Source organism: Triticum aestivum, chromosome 2A (assembly GCF_018294505.1).
Source record: "Triticum aestivum cultivar Chinese Spring chromosome 2A, IWGSC CS RefSeq v2.1, whole genome shotgun sequence".
In the NCBI taxonomy this organism is placed as follows: domain Eukaryota; kingdom Viridiplantae; phylum Streptophyta; class Magnoliopsida; order Poales; family Poaceae; genus Triticum; species Triticum aestivum.
The window spans coordinates 633972066-633991733 of NC_057797.1; the positions used below are offsets into that span (position 1 = coordinate 633972066).

Below are 19668 nucleotides of genomic sequence, written 5' to 3' on the forward strand. Positions count from 1 at the left end.
CTAGGTATTGTACTCATATAAAATGTTTGGTCAAGGAATAATTCTCGTTGTCTTCAGGGCAAAAAAAAACAAATTTGTGACGACAACATAGCATGAATACTACTTGTTTCTAGCATTTTTTGGGAAATCTTTGACCCCGGATACAATAAAAGTCATTTCCTATTTAAATCTTTTTATATGAGTGCAATATCTGGTCAGGTTTGATTCCATAAAAAGTTCCGAGATTTTTTGACTTTTTTTGAATTACTAAATTATTTTTGAATATAGGGGGGGTGTAGCACCTGAGAGCTCCTATGCATTTTCGTTGATGTGGAAGTGTTACTTTAGAGTTGGGATCACAAGACTCGCTCTGGTTCTTGCGTCGATCTCTTTTGCTTTCTGCTATTTTTTATCTATAAGACTTGCTCTGGAAGGAGTTCATTGCATTGTTTGGTGCCTTACATTTTCTTCTGAAATGTGTATGCAAGGTCTGAGATTTGAGCTATACATGCCTATAATGAAGAAAACTTTGCATAAGAAAAATCTGTACTCAAACTTGATACTGCAGTTTGATAGAGAAAATATGTGTTTTGCATTTGAGATTTGACCACACACGCATACATTAGTGGCAGACTTTTGAAGTAAATAAGATGTCTGGATCATTCATGTCTCTATTTTTTTCTCAAGAAATAACATATGCCCACACACACAAAATTACACTACTATATGTGTAATCATAAAAAGAATTCGAAGTTTCCCACAAAAAGAAGAATCCGATGTTCAGAAGCGCCCAGCACAACTTCATCATGGCCGCTAAATCTCCAGCCCCTGCGCCGCACGGTTGACCATGTCTATGCCAGCCTCGAGGCGGGCATGCACGCGTTCATCCTCGCGCAGCTCCGGCGTGAAGGCGCGTCCCCACCCGTTGCACCACTCGACGGCTTCTCTGGTGGCGGGTTTCGCGGCCAGCAGCCAGTGACGGAGCGCGTGCCGCCACCTGCCGAAAAACTCGGCTTCCAGGAGCCGCACCATGTCCTCCGCCCGCGCGAGCGGCGCCCACTTCATGATCACCTCACAGAACGCGTCGTCATTCTGCTTCGGCGGCGTGATCCGGAGGCTCTGCAGGCGCTGTTCCAGGTGCCGCACGACGCCGATCCCGTCGACGAACTCCTCCCAGCTGGCCGGGCTGAACATGGCCTTCCAGGGCGCCACCAGGTTAAGGTTGGACTTGGAGAGCAAGGCGTGGCCGGCGTCGTCCCATTCCCGCAGCACCTTCTCGAGCTTGCTTCTCACGGTGATGCACAGGCTCTCCGGGAGTGGACCGGCGAGCGGCATCCACGTGCGAAGCAGGAGGTGACAGCAGTCGGCCTGCCAGGCATCCCGCGGGTCCCATGACTCCACTTCGGCGGTCAGCTCCGGCATGACAAACTCTACGAGGATGCGCTGTACGGGAGTTAATTACACGATAGTACCACAATTGGGGCCGTGGTGGCGAACTGGTACCAGTTTTGAAAATTTTTACGTGTCAGTACCACGTTTGGACCGAACCGTTGCAAATCGGGCTAAACTTCGTATTTGTACGTATTGACGCTGGAACTGACCGCCCGGGCCCGCGCGTCAGATGCCACGCTGGCGAATCGGCACTCGCCCGCTCGCTCAATAGGTGCGGTCCGGCCCGTGCTCCACTCTGTTCCTCCTCGCCGTCTCTGTTCGTCGACGAACCCTAGCTCCCTGCGCGTACGGCGATGGCGGCGGCGCCCCCGGGCGGTGGTGGCGGCAGCGGCGGTGGCGGCGACGGCGATGGCGGCGGCGCAAACCTTCCCCTCTTCGGCATCGGCGCGGCAGGAGGAATCGAGGGGAGATCTCCAATCGAGGGCGGCGATGGCTACTCGAGCTCTGAGTACTCCAGCGACGACGACGAGTTCATTGAGCCCGCACTGTCCATGGAGCAGCGGGTACGGCTGGCAAAGCAATGGGTGGCGAACCCTAGCAATAGCCATGAGCTGACCCACGGGCTCGGCGGCGTCCTGTAAGTTTCTGTTTCTGCCTCTTTTTTTTCTTCTCATTTATTTGCTAATTAGGGTTATAGTGTACTGATTAGGCAAATTGCATGTGAATTGTAGTTTATATGAAGACATATGGAATGTTAGGATCCATTTTGACAATAATGATCTGTTAGAGAGGAAATTAAGCTCTTCAGATGTGACATATCTAAATATGGTTGCATTGATGGAAACCCAAGGCTTCGGTATTGATGATTCACTGATGTTTTACATGGAGACCCCAGGAGAGCAGGGCTTGGAATTGGTTGATAGTAATGTTAAACTACAATTGATCAAGAGGCAGAATGAGGAGAGTTTGGTGCTTAATTTGCTATTTAGGGCTTGTCCACCAGCTGTTAGTGTACCACAGAAGGGTTTTGTACGGAAGCAAAATTTAGATATAACTGAATATTCTGAGCCTGTTGTTTTTGATCTTGCCGATCCTCCTGTTTATGCTGTTGATCAGCAAGGTGTTGCTTATGAAGGTCAGAGTAGCAGTTATATTGCAGCTGTAGGCCCTGCTGTTTTAACACAAGAGAGCAGGAGTGTTCTAAATCCCAAGTTAAAAGAAGTTGTGGAAGAAGAACAAGTTGGCTATGATGGCAGTTATGCATGTTCATCTGAAGGATCTGAAGGGCAGTATGATAGTGACATGGGGGATTTAAGGCCTAACTATAATGAGGAAGTGCATGATGCTGAAGACATGGAGATGGAAGAGGAAAATAGACAGAGAGAGGAAGAAGTACAAGAGCAACATGAGGAAGAAACAGAGGATGAAGAATCAGAAGAAGAATTAGAGGATGAAGAACAAGTGCATTATGAGGGTGACACAGAGGTAGAGGAATTATTTGAGTTGGAGGATGATGACCCTATTGTTCCAGAAGAGGAGGAAAAAATATATGTGCCAGCAAAGAAGAAGCAGAAGTTGCAAGTAAGGAGGGGACCAACAACAAGGTCACATTCCAGTGTTTTAGAAGAAGTGCAACCTAATTGGAAACCATCATCAGATGAAGAAATGATAGTTTATTGAAGGACAGTGAAGATGATGGGTTTGAGCCACTAGCATTTGTGCTACCTCAAAAAAGGAAGAGTAGGGCAAAGAAGAGGCCAGCTAGAGTATGGTACAATGAGGATTTGGAACAACCACACCAACAACTAAAACTGCATATGTGCTTCAAAGATCAACATCAATTCAGAGATGCTCTGTTGAGCTTGCACATCACTCAGTGCAGAGACTTCAAGTATCACAGGAACTCAGATCAGAGGATCATTGTGCATTGCAAGAATGAACATTGTAAGTTCTGCATTGTGGCAGCTGTTATAAAAGGGGAAAACACTTTTGTAATTAAGAAGATGAGGATACAACACACCTGCCCTAGTTCTACTGAAACAAGCAGGGTAAGTGCAAAGTGGCTTGCAAAGCAATATGAGCCACTATTCAGATCTGATGTCAGTACTAGCATACATACACTTATTGATGCCTGCATGGAAAAGTATGGTGTGGATGTGCCCAAGGCTATGGCATATAGGGCAAAAAACTTAGCTGTTGAGGCTGTGTTGGGAGATCATAGGAAGCAATACCCAAGGCTGAGAGACTATGCTCAGACTGTGATGGATACAAACCCTGGGAGTAGAGTTATAGTCACCACTGTAACTCCAACAGCCACTGAAAAAATCCCACATCCAGGACCAAGATTCCATGCCATGTTTTACTGCATCAATGGAGCAAGGGAGGGATTTCTACAGGGCTGTAGACCATTCATTGGTTAGTTCATTTTATCTTGTACACTACTTTGATGTTGTTAGTTTCAATAAGTTGCACATATAAATGCATTTGACATGTTATGTTTACTTCCTGTTTTAGGTATTGATGGATGTTTTATCAAGCTGACCACTGGTGCACAAATCCTTGCTGCCACTGGTAGAGATGGCAATAACAACATATATCCACTGGCATTTGGCATTGTTGGACAAGAGGACAAAGCAAACTGGTGCTGGTTTCTACACCAACTGAAGATTTGTCTTGGAGGAGAAGTTGGACAGTATGGTCCATATACTATAATGTCAGACAGACAGAAGGTATGTTTATCCACCTTGCTTTGCCTGCTAAATATGTGTTTACATGTGTATTAGACAGTAGCTTAGCTGTTTAAATTGTGTGCACCAGGGGCTATTATATGCAGTGAATAGAGTTTTTCCTAACAGTCATCAAAGATTCTGCTTAAGACACATATATGCAGACTTCCAGAATGCTGGCTTTAGGGGGGAGGACCTTAAGAAGTGCATGGATAATGCCAGTTATGCATATAATGAACACAAATTTAATAAAGCAATGGATGATCTCAAAGCTGAGAGTGTGGAAGCTTGGCAGTGGCTTAGTGCAATACCCAAGAAAACATGGGCTAGGCATGCATTTGACACAAATAGCAAGACTGACTTGGTTGTCAACAATTTGTCAGAGGTGTTTAACAAGTACATCCTAGATCATAGGAAAAAACCAATAAGAACTATGTGTGATGGCATAAAGGATAAGCAGATGGTTAGGTGGCACAGGAATAGAGAGAGTGGAAGGGAAGCTAGATGGGAGATCACACCACATTACAGTGAGAAGTTGGAGATTGAAAAGGAAAGGGCCAGGTACTGCAAACCCATTCAAGCAGGTGTTAACTTGTGGCAAGTAACTAGTGGTGAGCAAACACATGCTGTCAATTTGGAAGTTGAAACATGTGGTTGCAGAAAGTGGGACCTCAGTGGCATCCCATGTAACCATGCCATCTCAGCAATCAACAAGGCAAAAAGGTTTCCAGAGAACTTTGTAAGCAAATTCTTCAAGAAACCATATTATTTGGCAGCATATGAACCAATGATATATCCTGTCCCTGGTGAGCATGACTGGACAAAGACCCCAGGTCCAGACATAGAACCACCAACATTTAAAGTGAAGAAAGGAAGAAGGAAAGAGAAGAGAATAAAGGGAAAATTTGAAGTTCCAAAGCCAAAGTCCACCTCAAGAATGGGGACAATAACTTGTAGCAATTGTGGATTACAAGGGCATAAATACACAAACTGCCTTAAACAGTTGAAACCTGAGTTGGCCTTAAGAAAGAACAAACATGTGGTAAGCCCCTTTGTACTAGTTCTTCATTTTGATGTTTCTGTAAATTACCTTTCTTATTTGTAGTATTATTAACTGTGTTTCCTTTGAATTGTTTTCCAAGCCTGCTGGAAGGAATTCACAAGCAAGAGGTGTTGCTCCTACAGCTCCTGCAACAACACCTAGAGCTGCTTCAGCAACAGCTAGATCTCCTGCACCAACAACTAGGGCTCCTACACCAACACCAAGAGCTGCTCCACCTGCAACAACTAGGGCTCCTGCTCCAACACCAGGAGGAAGAACTGGAAGTGCTGCTGGTAGAGGTGGTGGAAGTGGTGCTGGTAGAGGTGCAGGAAGAAGGGCTGGTGGTGGAAGAGGATCTGGAAGAGCATCTTCTAGTGCTCAATCTTCTGCTGGGAGAGGTGCAAATTCTTCAAGGCCTTTCTCTGCCCCAAGGCAGTATGGTGCCTCAACTTCTAGTGCTCCTCCACCAACTGATGGCACACACACTGGATGGATGGCCTGGTTCAATGCTAGTAGAGGTGGCAGAAGGTGATGCAAACTTCTGTTGATTCTACAATGTGCACCTGCTACAATGTGGCATATTATCTTTTGGTTTGATGCCACTACAATGTCTTGTATTCCTGCTACAATGTGCTTTATTTTGGTTTGATGCCACTGCAGTAACTTGTGCTGCTGCTACAATGTGATTTATTTTGGTTTGCTGCAGTAACTTGTGCTGCAGTAACTTGTGCTGCTACTTGTGCTGCAGTAACTTGTGCTGCTGCCACTGCAGTAACTTGTGCTGCTGCTACTTGTGCTGCAGTAACTTGTGCTGCTGCTACAATGGTGGCTCGGGGTCGACGGAACCAACTTAACCTAACCATGATGGTTTACGGTGGCTCGGGGTCGACGGAACCACCTTAATCTAACCATTATGGTTTATGGTGGCTAGGGGTCGACGGAACCAACTTAACCTAACCATGATGGTTTACGGTGGCTCGGGGTCGACGGAACCAACTTAATCTAACCATGATGGTTTATGGTGGCTAGGGGTCGACGGAACCAACTTAACCTAACCATGATGGTTTACGGTGGCTCGGGGTCGACGGAACCACCTTAATCTAACCATTATGGTTTATGGTGGCTAGGGGTCGACGGAACCAACTTAACCTAACCATGATGGTTTACGGTGGCTCGGGGTCGACGGAACCACCTTAAGCTAACCATTATGGTTTATGGTGGCTTAGGGGTCGACGGAACCAACTTAACCTAACCATGATGGTTTATGGTGGCTCGGGGTCGACGGAACCACCTTAATCTAACCATTATGGTTTATGGTGGCTAGGGGTCGACGGAACCAACTTAACCTAACCATGATGGTTTACGGTGGCTCGGGGTCGACGGAACCACCTTAAGCTAACCATTATGGTTTATGGTGGCTTAGGGGTCGACGGAACCAACTTAACCTAACCATGATGGTTTATGGTGGCTCGGGGTCGACGGAACCACCTTAATCTAACCATTAGGGTTTACGGTGGCTAGGGGTCGACGGAACCAACTTAACCTAACCAACATGGGCTTCCAATGCATGATATAACATAACCATATAATATTCCAGTGCTAACATAACCATCAAATAGTCTTCCAATGCTAACATAATCATCTAATATAAAAATATATAACCTATTGCAAGAGAAATCATAACTTTTAGTCTACATCTCATGGCACAGAATATCTGATCCATCTTCCAATGCATGATATATCATCATTTCAAGTCTAGCCAACATAACACACAATACTTACTGGAGTTCAACATATTATAGGGTACACAGCAGGTCCATCACAAATACATAGTGGAGTTTGAGTTTAAATGCATAGTTCATCCTTTTCTCACAAAAGGATGAAAAGCATATCTACTACATACATACACAAACATAGTTTACAATTAGTAGAGCCATACACTACACAACCATCATGCCCAAAAGGTCAGCATTACCCACTAGTCTCATATTCATTTTCTTCACTTCTCTAAGATGGCCTGGATCCCCTTGATCTTCTCCTTCAGCTTCTCCTCTGCCTTCATCAGCTCAGCAATCTGAAGCTTCAACTCTAGCTTCTCTTGGGTGAGCTTCTCCTCAGACTTTGTGAGCTCTGCATTCTTCAACTCCAAGTTCATCTTATCTTCACTAAACAATTGCTTGTCTTTAATATGCTTCAACTTCAAGTTCTGGATGACTGTTGCTTGTGCTCTTGTCAGGTTCAGTAGCACTTCATAATTCTGCTTAAGCTTCTCAAACTCTGCATCTTTCTTTGCCATCTGTGCCTTCATATCAGCCAGCAGTTCACTTCTGCATTGCTGCTGATATGTAAGGTTATCCTGCAGATATCTGAAATCCACCACCCTGTCCTCCTGGAAGCTCATAAGTTCATGCACATCTTGGACTAACTTGTCATAGTTGGCCTCCAGCTTGTTCTTCTCTTCTGTCAGATGGTGGATAGTGAAAGAACTTTCAAGATTATCATTCACCCTAGCACTCTTGCTATCTTAAACCATGGCCCACAGCTTCAACAATGCATTTTGCATTGTTGGGGGCCACTGGTGATCAACCCATTCAACAAACCCACAATTCTGCCCTTCCTGCAAAAAGGCAAAAAGATAAAAAAAATAAACATGTTACTTCAGAAGCACAGGTAAATAACTAGTGCAAAGCAATAACACTGTACATTGGTAATAATAGCACCACTAAGCTACACTAGTAATTGAGATGTACCTACCCACTAAATAACAGCATGACAAATTACAGCACCACTCAGCTACAGCTTTGAACTAGATTTTGCTAATCGCTACAAAACAAGAGAGAGCAATCTCTAACTGCAAATTTGGTGAACTGCCAAAGCATATGCAGTACATACTATCCACCTAGATACTGTCAAACCAACAATAATATGACACTATCAACCTATATATGAATATGCCCTTAATAATCAGGCCTTGTACTCATGTTCACTCATGTTCAATATGGCACTGTCAAACCAACAATAATATGACACTATCAACCTATATATAATATCCCACTATCAGCATAGAATTCATACAGGCTCTGCACATGCTAGGAACCTTCTCCCTGTGTCTGTTCCTTCAAATGCGACAAGCCTCTCAGATGCCTTGCCGTGCTTCTCACATGGCGACATCGTTTCCAGCTCAAGCCCCTGGTAATCTGGATCTTCAACGCTGAAAGGGACCTGCCGAAGCTCGTACAATCAAAATGCCCAAATCAAAACCCAGCGAAATCAACCAAATCAAAAAGCCCCAAATCTGAAACCCTAACCCTAGACCTAGCTCAAGGAAAATCACCTGGTTAAGCCCGTTCGTGGATGAGGTCGAGTGCATGTACGGCAGGCTGGACGTGTCCTCACTGCTTTCGTCTTTGAAAACCATGGCGGGCGGCGGCGCTCCGCTCCGGCAAAGCTGCCGGCGGTGACGAGGGCGACGAGAGAGGAGCAAGGAGGGAGGCAGGAGCGAGGAGGAACAGAGTGGAGCACGGTCCGGTCCGGTTCGAGCCGGACCGCACCTATTGAGCGAGCGGGCGAGTGCCGATTCGCCAGCGTGGCATCTGACGCGCGGGCCCGGGCGGTCAGTTCCAGCGTCAATACGTACAAATACGAAGTTTAGCCCGATTTGTAACGGTTCGGTCCAAACGTGGTACTGACACGTAAAAATTTTCAAAACGAGTACCAATTCGCCACCACGGCCCCAATTGTGGTACTATCGTGTAATTAACTCGCTGTACGGCGGAAGGAGGCAGCATGTCCTTCCACTGCGCCAGGAAGCGGCGCATCCGCTCGGAGTCCGTGGCCTTGAACTCCGATGCCTGGACAGCAGGAACCACCGTGTCGTAGACGAGCTCCGCGTACGGCGACATGGCCGACCCGTCGTCCAGTGAATTCTTCAGGAAGACGAACACGTCCAGCCACATGGCCGGGTCCCATAGAGGCTGCCACCTTTGGAGCACCGGGCGAATGAGCGGCGCCACGAGCACGCCCGCCATGTTCGCGAGGCAGTACGTCTGGTACTCCTCCGGGAACTTCTTCCTCAGCCTTGAAAACTCCAAGATGAGGTCGCCCGCCGTCAGCTCTCCCGATGTACTTTTCTCGTGCACCAGCATCACGACCGTGATGATCACCTCCGCCGCGTCCACCACCATATGCTCGCCGTCGTCCAGGGCATCATCTTGCAGCTCCCGCACCCCAGCGAGGATTTTCTCGCAGAACTCCCGGCCTTGCTGCCGCGATCCGTCGGCGTCGCCCATCTCCCAGTCGTTGTAGACCGCTTGAGAGATTTCGTCCGCGCACTGGTCAGCTCCCCATTTGGTCGGCAAGGTTTCCGGGACCTTGTTGGGAAGTCCGTTGTCGTATGATCCTTCTCCCTCGGCGCCGACCGTACCGAAACCAGCGCTCTCTGGCCGTTCACCACCTTCACAGGAGATGTGATGCCCTGGCCGTGCTTGCCGAGGCCAGAGCCGGACCCGACCTCGTAGTTCATGTGCCTCATCATATTTACTATCGTTGTGTTCTTGAAAACCGGGCTCTCAACAACAGGCTGGGGCTTCCATGTCGTTGCCGGATCGTAGTGCTGCCTAGTGCAGCGTTGGTGATGGTGTTGAGGAGAGGACGGACCTGCAGAGCCGGCGGGGACGAACGGGACGTGTCCCAAGAGGAGATCGCCGGGGCCGCGTACACGCTTGTGTTGGGGCTGTGAGTTACAGCACATGCTATTAGGCTAAATCGAGTTCGTCCGAGTCTGTACAGGATAGCCGAAGTATAAGGTGATTCCTTAGTCGTTTTCCATCCAATCTCTAGGAGTTAAGTAGAGTCCTAAACCAGATTGACTTGTGGTCTTGGTCACGTCGTGTTGGGCAAGTTAGAAGGCCGTGTTGGACGTGAGGTTGGTTCATTGAGCCATATATATAAAGTAAAGGAAACGAGATTGAAAAGCTGTGAATTTGGGCAGCACCAAAACCATCATCTCTGTCCTTATTTTCCTAAGCTAGCTACTTAACGTTTTGATCTGGGAACTAACAATTGGTAATCAGAGCTTCGGCATGGAAGCAACCAGCGTGTACGTATCTTCTCGGCGGAAGGAACTCATCGACGAGGATCGTGCAGTCCGGGGCGGAACGTACTCGTCCAAGACGGGAGGAACTCATCCAGGGCGGAAAGAACACGCCCAGGACAGGAGGAACTCGTCCAGAAGCAGCCTGCATCAGCGATGGGGGACAAGACGAAGAGCCCAGCAGAAGCGTCCGGCGCCGCTAAATTACTTGCAGTGCACGGGTCGCAGTACCCACGATTCGATCGTGAGAATTTCAAGGTCTGGCAGGTCTTGATGGAGTGCGCCCTCCGAGCCAATGAGTTGTGGGACGCCGTCGATCCCGGCGGTGATGCTTTCAAGAAAGATGGAGCAGAACATCGCAAGGATAGACAGACAGCATCAGCAATTTACTCTATGATGCCAATGGATGTCTTGCAGCATCTGATCTCAAAGGAAACAGCCAAAGAAGCATGGGACGCCCTGAAGGTTCTGTACGAGGGGCATGCTCGTGTGAAGCAGGCCAACCTGCAAACTATGTTGAGGAATTACGAGACACTGGTGATGGCTGATGATGAAACCGTAGATGCGTTCGCGTCACGGGTGGTCACACTTGTCAACGGAATTCGTGCGCTTGGTGAAAATCTGACTGAAACATCTGTTGTCCGGAGATTCTTGCGCGCTGCACCTCCTCGGTATATGCAGATCGTGACTGCAATTGAGCAGTGCGTCGATTTGGCGACGCTTAGTATCGACGACCTAGTCGGGCGCTACAAGGCGCACGACGAACGTATGCGTTACAGCCAAGGAGATGCGAAGCATGATGAGCAAGTAATACTCACCCTGGCACAGTGGCAAGCACTAAGCTTAAGGGAAAAGAAGGGAGGCAGCGAGGCATCCGGCAGCGGCTCGAAGCAGGACTGGGCACCACGAGATCAGAACAAGAAGGGCACCGGTGCCGACGGTGCTCCAAAGAAAAGGAAATTCGACAAGCGCAAGATAAAGTGCCACAATTGTGGCCTGATGGGGCACTTCAAGTCGGAGTGCCGGAAACCCGTAAAGGAGCGGGCATATGTTGCCAGGAAAGGCGACAAGGATGACGATCCGGCGAACCTCCTGTTATGTGAGATATGCGAGTACACGGAGGATGACACGCAGCCAGAGGAAGTCGAGACCGTCACACTTGTGGAGAAAAAAGTATATCTCCATGAGGAAGAAGAGAAGAGGGCCGGCAATGTTTGGTACTTGGACACAGGCGCTAGCAACCATATGACAGGGGACAGTGCACAGTTCTCTGAGTTGAGTGCAGCAGTCAACGGAACAGTCAGGTTTGGCGATGGCACGACGGTCCCAATCAAAGGTAAAGGGACTGTCATCTTCGAGGCAAAGAGTGGTGAGCACAAGGTGCTTACAGATGTGTATTACATCCCCTGTCTCAAGACAAACATTATAAGTCTAGGACAGCTTGAGGAGCGTGGGTGTAAAATTGTGCTCGAGGATGGATACCTATGGGGGTATGATCGCGAGAGAAAATTGATGATGCGTGTGATCCGGTGTGTCTGTTGGCAAACTTTGATGAAGAAGCTTGGAGGTGGCACTCACGCTATGGGCATCTTAATTTTCATGCCCTACGGCAGCTCGGCCAGAAGAATATGGTACGAGGGCTGCCATGTATAGATCATGTTGATCAGCTGTGCAATGGCTGCCTTGTTGGCAAGCAGCGGCGAGCCGCTTTCCCGAGGGAGGCAAAGTTTAGAGCTTCGAAGGTACTGGAGCTTATTCATGGTGACTTGTGTGGACCAATCACACCAGCAACTCCTGCAGGGAAGAAGTATTTCTTGCTGATTGTTGATGATTTCAGTCGGTACATGTGGCTAGTACTACTGAAGACCAAAGATGAGGCTTTGGAAGCTTTCAGGAAAATCAAGACTGCCGCTGAAGTGTAGTCAGAAGAGAAGCTGAAAGCGTTACGTACAGATCATGGTGGGGAATTTAACTCTAATGAGTTCAAGGCATACTGTGAGAAACATGGCATTAAGCGGTACTTGACGGCACCCTATACTCCGCAGCAAAACGGCGTTGTGGAGCGCAGAAATCAGACCATAGTTGCAATGGCAAGAAGTATGCTGAAAAGCAAGAAATTGCCAGGAAAATTCTGGGGAGAAGCCGTGACTACCGCAGTGTATTTACTAAATAGAGCTCCGACGAAGAGTGTTATCGGAAGAACGCCGTATGAAGCATGGTGCGGCAGAAAACCCAGAGTCGATCACCTCCGCATGTTCGGATGCATAGCACATGTGAAGACCGTGGGAGGGCATGTTGGCAAGTTGGCGGACAGGAGCTCACCAACTATCCTACTCGGTTATGAGGCCGGGTCCAAAGCATATCGAGTCTACAATCCCGTGACGAAGAAAGTGCAAGTGTCACGTGACATAGTATTTGATGAAGAAAAGGCATGGAATTGGGACGACGCAGTAGTAGCAGATCGCCCCATGCAAGGTGATGATATTTTCGTTGTGACATATAATCACATCAACCATGCAGGCCATGACCATGATGACGACGGGCACGGAGATGGCCATGATGTCGACGATGACGACAACCTAGATGCCGGCTACTCCATCAGCACAAACAAAAGTGCCAAGTTATGGGTCGCCGAGCTGCTCCTCACCGTGGGTGGACGATCCATGGTGGACTGAAGACGGCGACACAGGATCAGCCTACTGGTGGTGCAGCATCTAGTGCCACGGTCGACACGCAGCAGCCAACAATGTCCACAAAAGTAGATGAAGACTCTCCAAGTTCAGTGGGACAAAGCACGGTGGCTGGGTCCCCTGAGTGGACTCCGGGAAGAGCAGCAATGCCAGTGAAACTCCGGCGAGTCCTAGATCTCTACCCTAAGGAGGCTCTTCGGAAGATCAATCCAGTGAGGATGAAAAAGGTCAGAAGGGAGTGTCTACTCATCACAGAAGAACCAGCCACGTTCGAGGAGGCAAATGAAGAAGAATCATGGCGTAAAGCTATGGATGACGAGCTTGGTTCAATCCAGGATAATGACACATGGAGTCTTGTTAATCTTCCTGATGGGCACAAAGCAATAGGTCTCAAGTGGGTCTTCAAAGTTAAAAAGGACTCAGAGGGTGCCGTGGTGAAGCATAAGGCTCGTTTGGTAGCCAAAGGATATGTCCAGCAGCAGGGTGTAGATTTTGAAGAAGTATTTGCTCCAGTTGCACGAATGGAATCAGTACGGTTGTTGATTGCTCTAGCAGCCCAAGAAGCTTGGTTTTTACACCATATGGATGTGAAGTCTGCGTTTCTGAATGGAGAACTAGAGGAAGAAGTGTACGTGAAGCAGCCCACTGGTTTTATCAAGAAGGGAGAAGAGCATAAAGTATTCAAATTGCATAGAGCTTTATATGGCTTGCGGCAGGCACCTAGGGCATGGAATACAAAACTTGATAGCACCTTGATTTCACTCGGTTTTGTGAAGTGTCCGCTTGAGCACGCTATGGACAAGAGAGGCACCGGTTCAGACTGTCTCCTTATTGGCGTGTATGTAGATGATCTCTTGATCATAGGAGCTGATGAAAGGGAAATTGGAAGGTTCAAGAAGCAAATGAAGGAATTATTTAAAATGAGTGATCTGGGCTTGTTAAGCTATTACCTCGGGATCGAGGTGCGTCAAAGTAAAGACGGGATCACGTTGTGCCAGGAGGCATATGCCTTGAAGATCTTGCAGAATTGTGGCATGGAGGATTGTAATCCTTCGCAAACGCCTATGGAGGCGAGGCTGAAGTTGAGCAAGAGGAGAAAGGCGCCGACTGTTGATTCAACCGAGTACCGAAGTATTGTCGGAAGTTTACGATATCTTGTGAACACTAGGCCAGATTTGGCATACTCGGTTGGCATAGTAAGCAGGTACATGGAGAACCCTACCACTGAGCATTTGACTGTTGTGAAACAGATTTTGAGATATGTGAAAGGGACTCTGAAGTATGGCTGCAAGTACACAAGGAAGAAGGAGGACAAATCACTTCTAGTGGGCTATAGCGATAGTGACTTGGCAGGGGATGTAGATGACCGAAAGAGTACATCGGGTGTTGCATACTTTCTGGGAGAAAATCTGATCACTTGGTTATCGCAGAAGCAAAAGGTGGTTGCCCTCTCATCTTGTGAAGCCGAATACATTGCAGCGGCGACAGCGGCGTGTCAAGGAGTGTGGCTCAGTAGACTCCTTGCTGATTTGACGAACCAGCAGCCAGAACAAGTAAAGCTTAGAGTTGATAACAAATCCACAATATCATTGTGCAAAAACCCCGTTCATCATGATCGCAGCAAGCACATTGATATAAGGTACCATTACATCAGAGAATGTGTAGAAGAAGGCAAGGTGGAGGTGGATTATGTCAGCACTAAAGATCAACTCGCAGATATACTAACGAAGTCGTTGGGAAGACTGAAGTTTCAGGAGATGCGCCAGAAGATTGGAGTCATGGCTGTTAAGTAGTCGCATTTGTGCTTAGGAGGGTGAATGTGAGTTACAACACACGCTATATTAGGCTAAATCGAGTTCGTCCGAGTCTGTATAGGATAGCCGAAGTATAAGGTGATTCCTTAGTCGTTTTCCATCCAATCTCTAGGAGTTAAGTAGAGTCCTAAACCAGATTGACTTGTGGTCTAGGTCACGTCGTGTTGGGCAAGTTAGAAGGCCGTGTTGGACGTGAGGTCGGTTCATTGAGCCATATATATAAAGTAAAGTAAACGAGATTGAAAAGCTGCGAATTTGGGCAGCACCAAAACCATCGTCTCTGTCCTTATTTTCCTAAGCTAACTACTTCACGTTTTGATCTGGGAACTAACAGGGGCGACGGACGGCTGCCCGCCCCGCCGGACTCAGAGCCCGTGCGGTCGTCGTGGCTGTAGGTGGAGCCGCCGCTCGTCATGACGTTGCTCGACTCATCAGCGCCAGCGGAGGCCATGAGCACGTAAGTAGGATTGCTTCCCAGGTGGAGAATGGTGATTGGAGAGGGGAGGGACCGGTGAAACCGTTAAGGAGAGTGTCTGGTGCATTTCCCCGTCGACATTGCTCCCCTTATATAGGAAGTTAGAAACAAAGCTAGTTTGGTAACCTTTCACTGTAAGGAGGCCCCACTATGTTATATGCGGAAAGAAACTCAACAAGTTTGGAAACCTTTAACACTAGGGTTAAGAAGGTGCCATCTGTTACTATATACTAATGCGGAAAGAAACACGCAAGCGAATGTGTACGCGCACGAAATATCAATTTCGATTCACGTGCCAAAATTGCACGCGTAGTATGTATCGTGTTTGAATTAGACCGTTTTCAAGGGCTGCCTTCTTCGAATACAATGCATTTTCCCGCTACTGAACATGGTGTATAGCTGAATATCCCGCGCAATTCTGTCGCTTGCATGACTTATGAAACCGTGCTCTCTGAACATATATAATGCTTATAGTATAAATGCACATTCCGAAGATCAAATACAATTGTACATTCATCCTACTTCGTGTTCTTCTTTTCTACACTTATTCCTTTAGAGCATCTCCAATAGGTGCCCTATAATAGGGCACCAAAAGGTGGCTCAAGTAAATTTTGCAACATATAAAACTGTTTTCAAACAATACCAAAGACTTCCAACTTCAGTAGATGCCCTAAAAACAAATTATTGTTGTTGAAAGCATATTGCATAAATCAATTCAACCAAACATCTACACATTGTATAGATTTAAACCTTAAACACAAACTTCACCATACTACTTTGATCAAACATAAAAGATCACAACTACTCTACTCGTTCGACAATAGTCGGTGTCGACTGTGTTCCAATACGCCAGGGTCCCCTCTTGATCGGAGGTGAACTCCTCCTCCGATGATGGCGAAAGGTTGATCACTGTCGATGCGCCAGACTCGCCCCACTAGTAGAAAACAAGGTATTGATATGTCTCCGTAGTATCTACTTTTCCAAACACTTTTGCCCTTGTTTTGGACTCTAACTTGCATGATTTGAATGGAACTAATCCGGACTGATGCTGTTTTCAGCAGAATTGTTATTTTTGTGCAAAAATAAAAGGTCTCGGAATGACCTGAAAATCAACGGAGATTATTTTTGGAATATATAAAAAATACTAGAAGAAGAATCCACGTCAAGGGGCCCACACCGTGTCCACGAGATTGGGGGGCGCGCCCCTGCCTCGTGAGCCCCCTGACGCTCCACCGTCCTCAACTCCAACTCCATATATTCATGTCCGGGGAGAAAAAAATCAGAGAAAAGGATTCACCGCATTTTACGATATGGAGCGCCGCCAAGCCCTAAACTTTCTCAGGAGGGCTGATCTGGAGTCTTTTCTGGGCTCCAGAGAGGGGAATCCATCGCCATCGTCATCATCAACCTTCCTCCATCACCGATTTCATGATGCTCACCGCCGTGCATGAGTAATTCCATAGTAGGCTTGCTAGATGGTGATGGGTTGGATGAGATTTATCATGTAGTCGAGTTAGTTTTGTTAGGGTTTGATCCCTAGTATCCACTATGTTATGAGATTGATGTTGCTATGACGTTGCTATGCTTAGTGCTTGTCACTAGGGCCCGAGTGCCATGATTTCAGATCTGAACCTATTATGTTTTCATGAATATATGTGAGTTGTTGATCCTATCTTGCAAGTCTATAGTCACCTACTATGTGTTATGATCCGTTAACCTCGAAGTGACAATAATCAGGACCATTACCGGTGATGACCGTAGTTTGAGGAGTTCATGTATTCACTATGTGTTAATGCTTTGGTCCAGTACTCTATTAAAAGGAGGCCTTAATATCCCCTAGTTTCCAATAGGACCCCGCTGCCACGGGAGGGTAGGACAAAAGATGTCATGCAAGTTCTTTTCCATAAGCACGTATGAATATATTCGGAATACATGCCTACATTACATTGTCGAACTGGAGCTAGTTCTGTGTCACCCTATATTATAACTGTTGCATGATCGATCGCATCCAATATAATTATCCATCACTGATCCAATGCCTACGAGCTTTTCATATATTGTTCTTCGCTTATTTAATTTTCCGTTGCTACTGTTACAATCACTACAAAACCCAAAAATATTACTTTTGCTACCGTTACCACTACTATCATATTACTTTGCTACTAAACACTTTGCTGCAGATATTAAGTTTTTAGGTGTGGTTGAATTGACAACTCAGCTGCTAATACTTGAGAATATTCTTTGGCTCCCCTTGTGTTGAATCAATAAATTTGGGTTGAATACTCTACCCTCGAAAACTATTGCGATCCCCTATACTTGTGGGTTATCAAGACTATTTTCTGGCGCCGTTGCCGGGGAGCATAACTCTATTCTTTGAGTCACTTGGGATTTATATCTTCTTATCATTATGAAGAACTTGAAAGATCAAAGATCCAAGATTTTTTCCTCAACTACGAGGGGAGGTAAGGAACTGCCATCTAGCTCTGCACTTGATTCACCTTCTGTTTCGAGTAAAGTTGCAACACCTACACATGCTATTGATTCCGATAGGTCGCATGTTATTGATGATGCCACTTCTGCTTTGCATGATACTTATGATGAAACTACTTCTATGCATGATGATACTGTGCCACTAGGTGAATTTCTTGATGAACAACTTGAGAGAATGAAATTATTGAAACTGATAATATTGATGAAAGTGATGATGAAGATTCTCCTCCTAGATACGAATTGCCTGTTGGTCCCGAGGGTTATGTTATGGATGAAGAAACTGCTAGAGACTTCTTAGCTTGCAATGATATATCTGATCTTAAGAAATTATTAGCTAAGCTTAAAGAAAAGTCTTTGAATGCTAGAATGAAATATGACCCTGCTTTAGCTACTTCACCTATCTTTATTACTGATAAAGATTATGATTTCTCCGTCGATACTGAGTTAATTACCTTGGTTGAATCTGATCCTTTTTATGGCTACGAATCTGAAACTGTTGTGGCACATCTTACTAAATTAAATGATATAGCCACCCTGTTCACTAATGATGATAAAACTCGCTATTACTTTATCCTTAAGTTGTTTCCGTTCTCATTAAAGGGTGATGCTAAGACATGGTTTAATTCTCTTGATCCTGGTTGTGTGTGTAGTCCCCAGGATATGATTTATTACTTCTCTGCTAAATATTTCCCTGCTCATAAGAAACAAGCTGACTTAAGGGAAATATATAATTTTGTGCAAATTGAAGAAGAGAGTCTCCCACAAGCTTGGGGGAGGCTTCTCCGATCACTTAATGCTTTGACTGATCATCCTCTCAAGAAAAATGAAATACATGATATCTTTTATAATGGACTGACCGATGCTTCCAGAGACCACCTGGATAGTTGTGCTGGTTGTGTTTTCAGGGAAAGAACTATTGATCAAGCTGAATTGCTATTGAATAATATGTTGACTAATGAAAATAATTGGACACTTCCTCAACCAACTCCTAAGCCAACTCCGAAGAAAAGGGGTATTCTATTTCTCAGTCCTAAAGATATGCAAGAGGCAAAGAAATCTATGAAAGAAAAAGGTATTAAAACTGAAGATGTTAAGAATTTACCACCTATTGAAGAAATACATGGTCTTAATTTGCCGTCTGTTGAAGAAACACATGGTCTTGATAACCCGACACAGGTAGTAAAGATAAATTCTCTCTGTAGATTCGATAAATGTGAAATCCCATTTACTAAGTTTGCTAGCCCATGCTTAGATGAGTTTGATGACTTTATGGTTAAACAAGAAAAATTCAATGCTTATGTTGGTAGACAATTGAAACACAATGCTGATATGCTTGAACACTTGGGTGATTATATGGCTAATGTTAAAGGTGAACTTAAACTTATTAGTAAACATGCTTCTATGGTTACCACTGAAGTAGAACAAGTGCTTAAAGCTCAGAATGATTTGCTTAGTGAATTAAATAATAAGAAGAATGATATGTTGTTAGAGTTATGACTAGAGGCGGTAAAATGACTCAGGAACCTTTGTATCCCGAGGGCCATCCTAAGAGAATTGAGCAAGATTCTCAGAGAATTAATATTGATGCACCTAGTCCTTCTAAAAGGAAGAAAAAGAAAAATGCTAATACTTTGCATGCTTCTAGTGAACCTGTTATTGACACACCTGAGAATCCCAATAATATTTCTATTTCTGATGCTGAAACACAATCTGGTAATGAACATGAACCTAGTGATAATGTTAATGATGATGTTCATGTTGATGCTCAACCTAGCAATGATAATGATGTAGAGATTGGACCTGTTGTTGATCTTGATAACCCACAATCAAAGAATCAACGTTATGATAAGAGAGACTTTGTTGCTAGGAATCACGGTAAAGAAAGAGAACCATGGGTTTAGAAACCCATGCCTTTTCCTCCTAAACCATCCAAGAAAAAGGATGATGAGGATTTTGAGCGCTTTGCTG

General features: G+C 45.8%; 1 pseudogene; it reads right to left on the reverse strand.

The window, feature by feature from the left end:
• Positions 1–1195: 1195 nt before the first annotated feature.
• LOC123191798 (uncharacterized) lies at positions 1196–15186 on the reverse strand (annotated as a pseudogene).
• Between the last annotated feature and the right edge of the window lie 4482 nt (positions 15187–19668).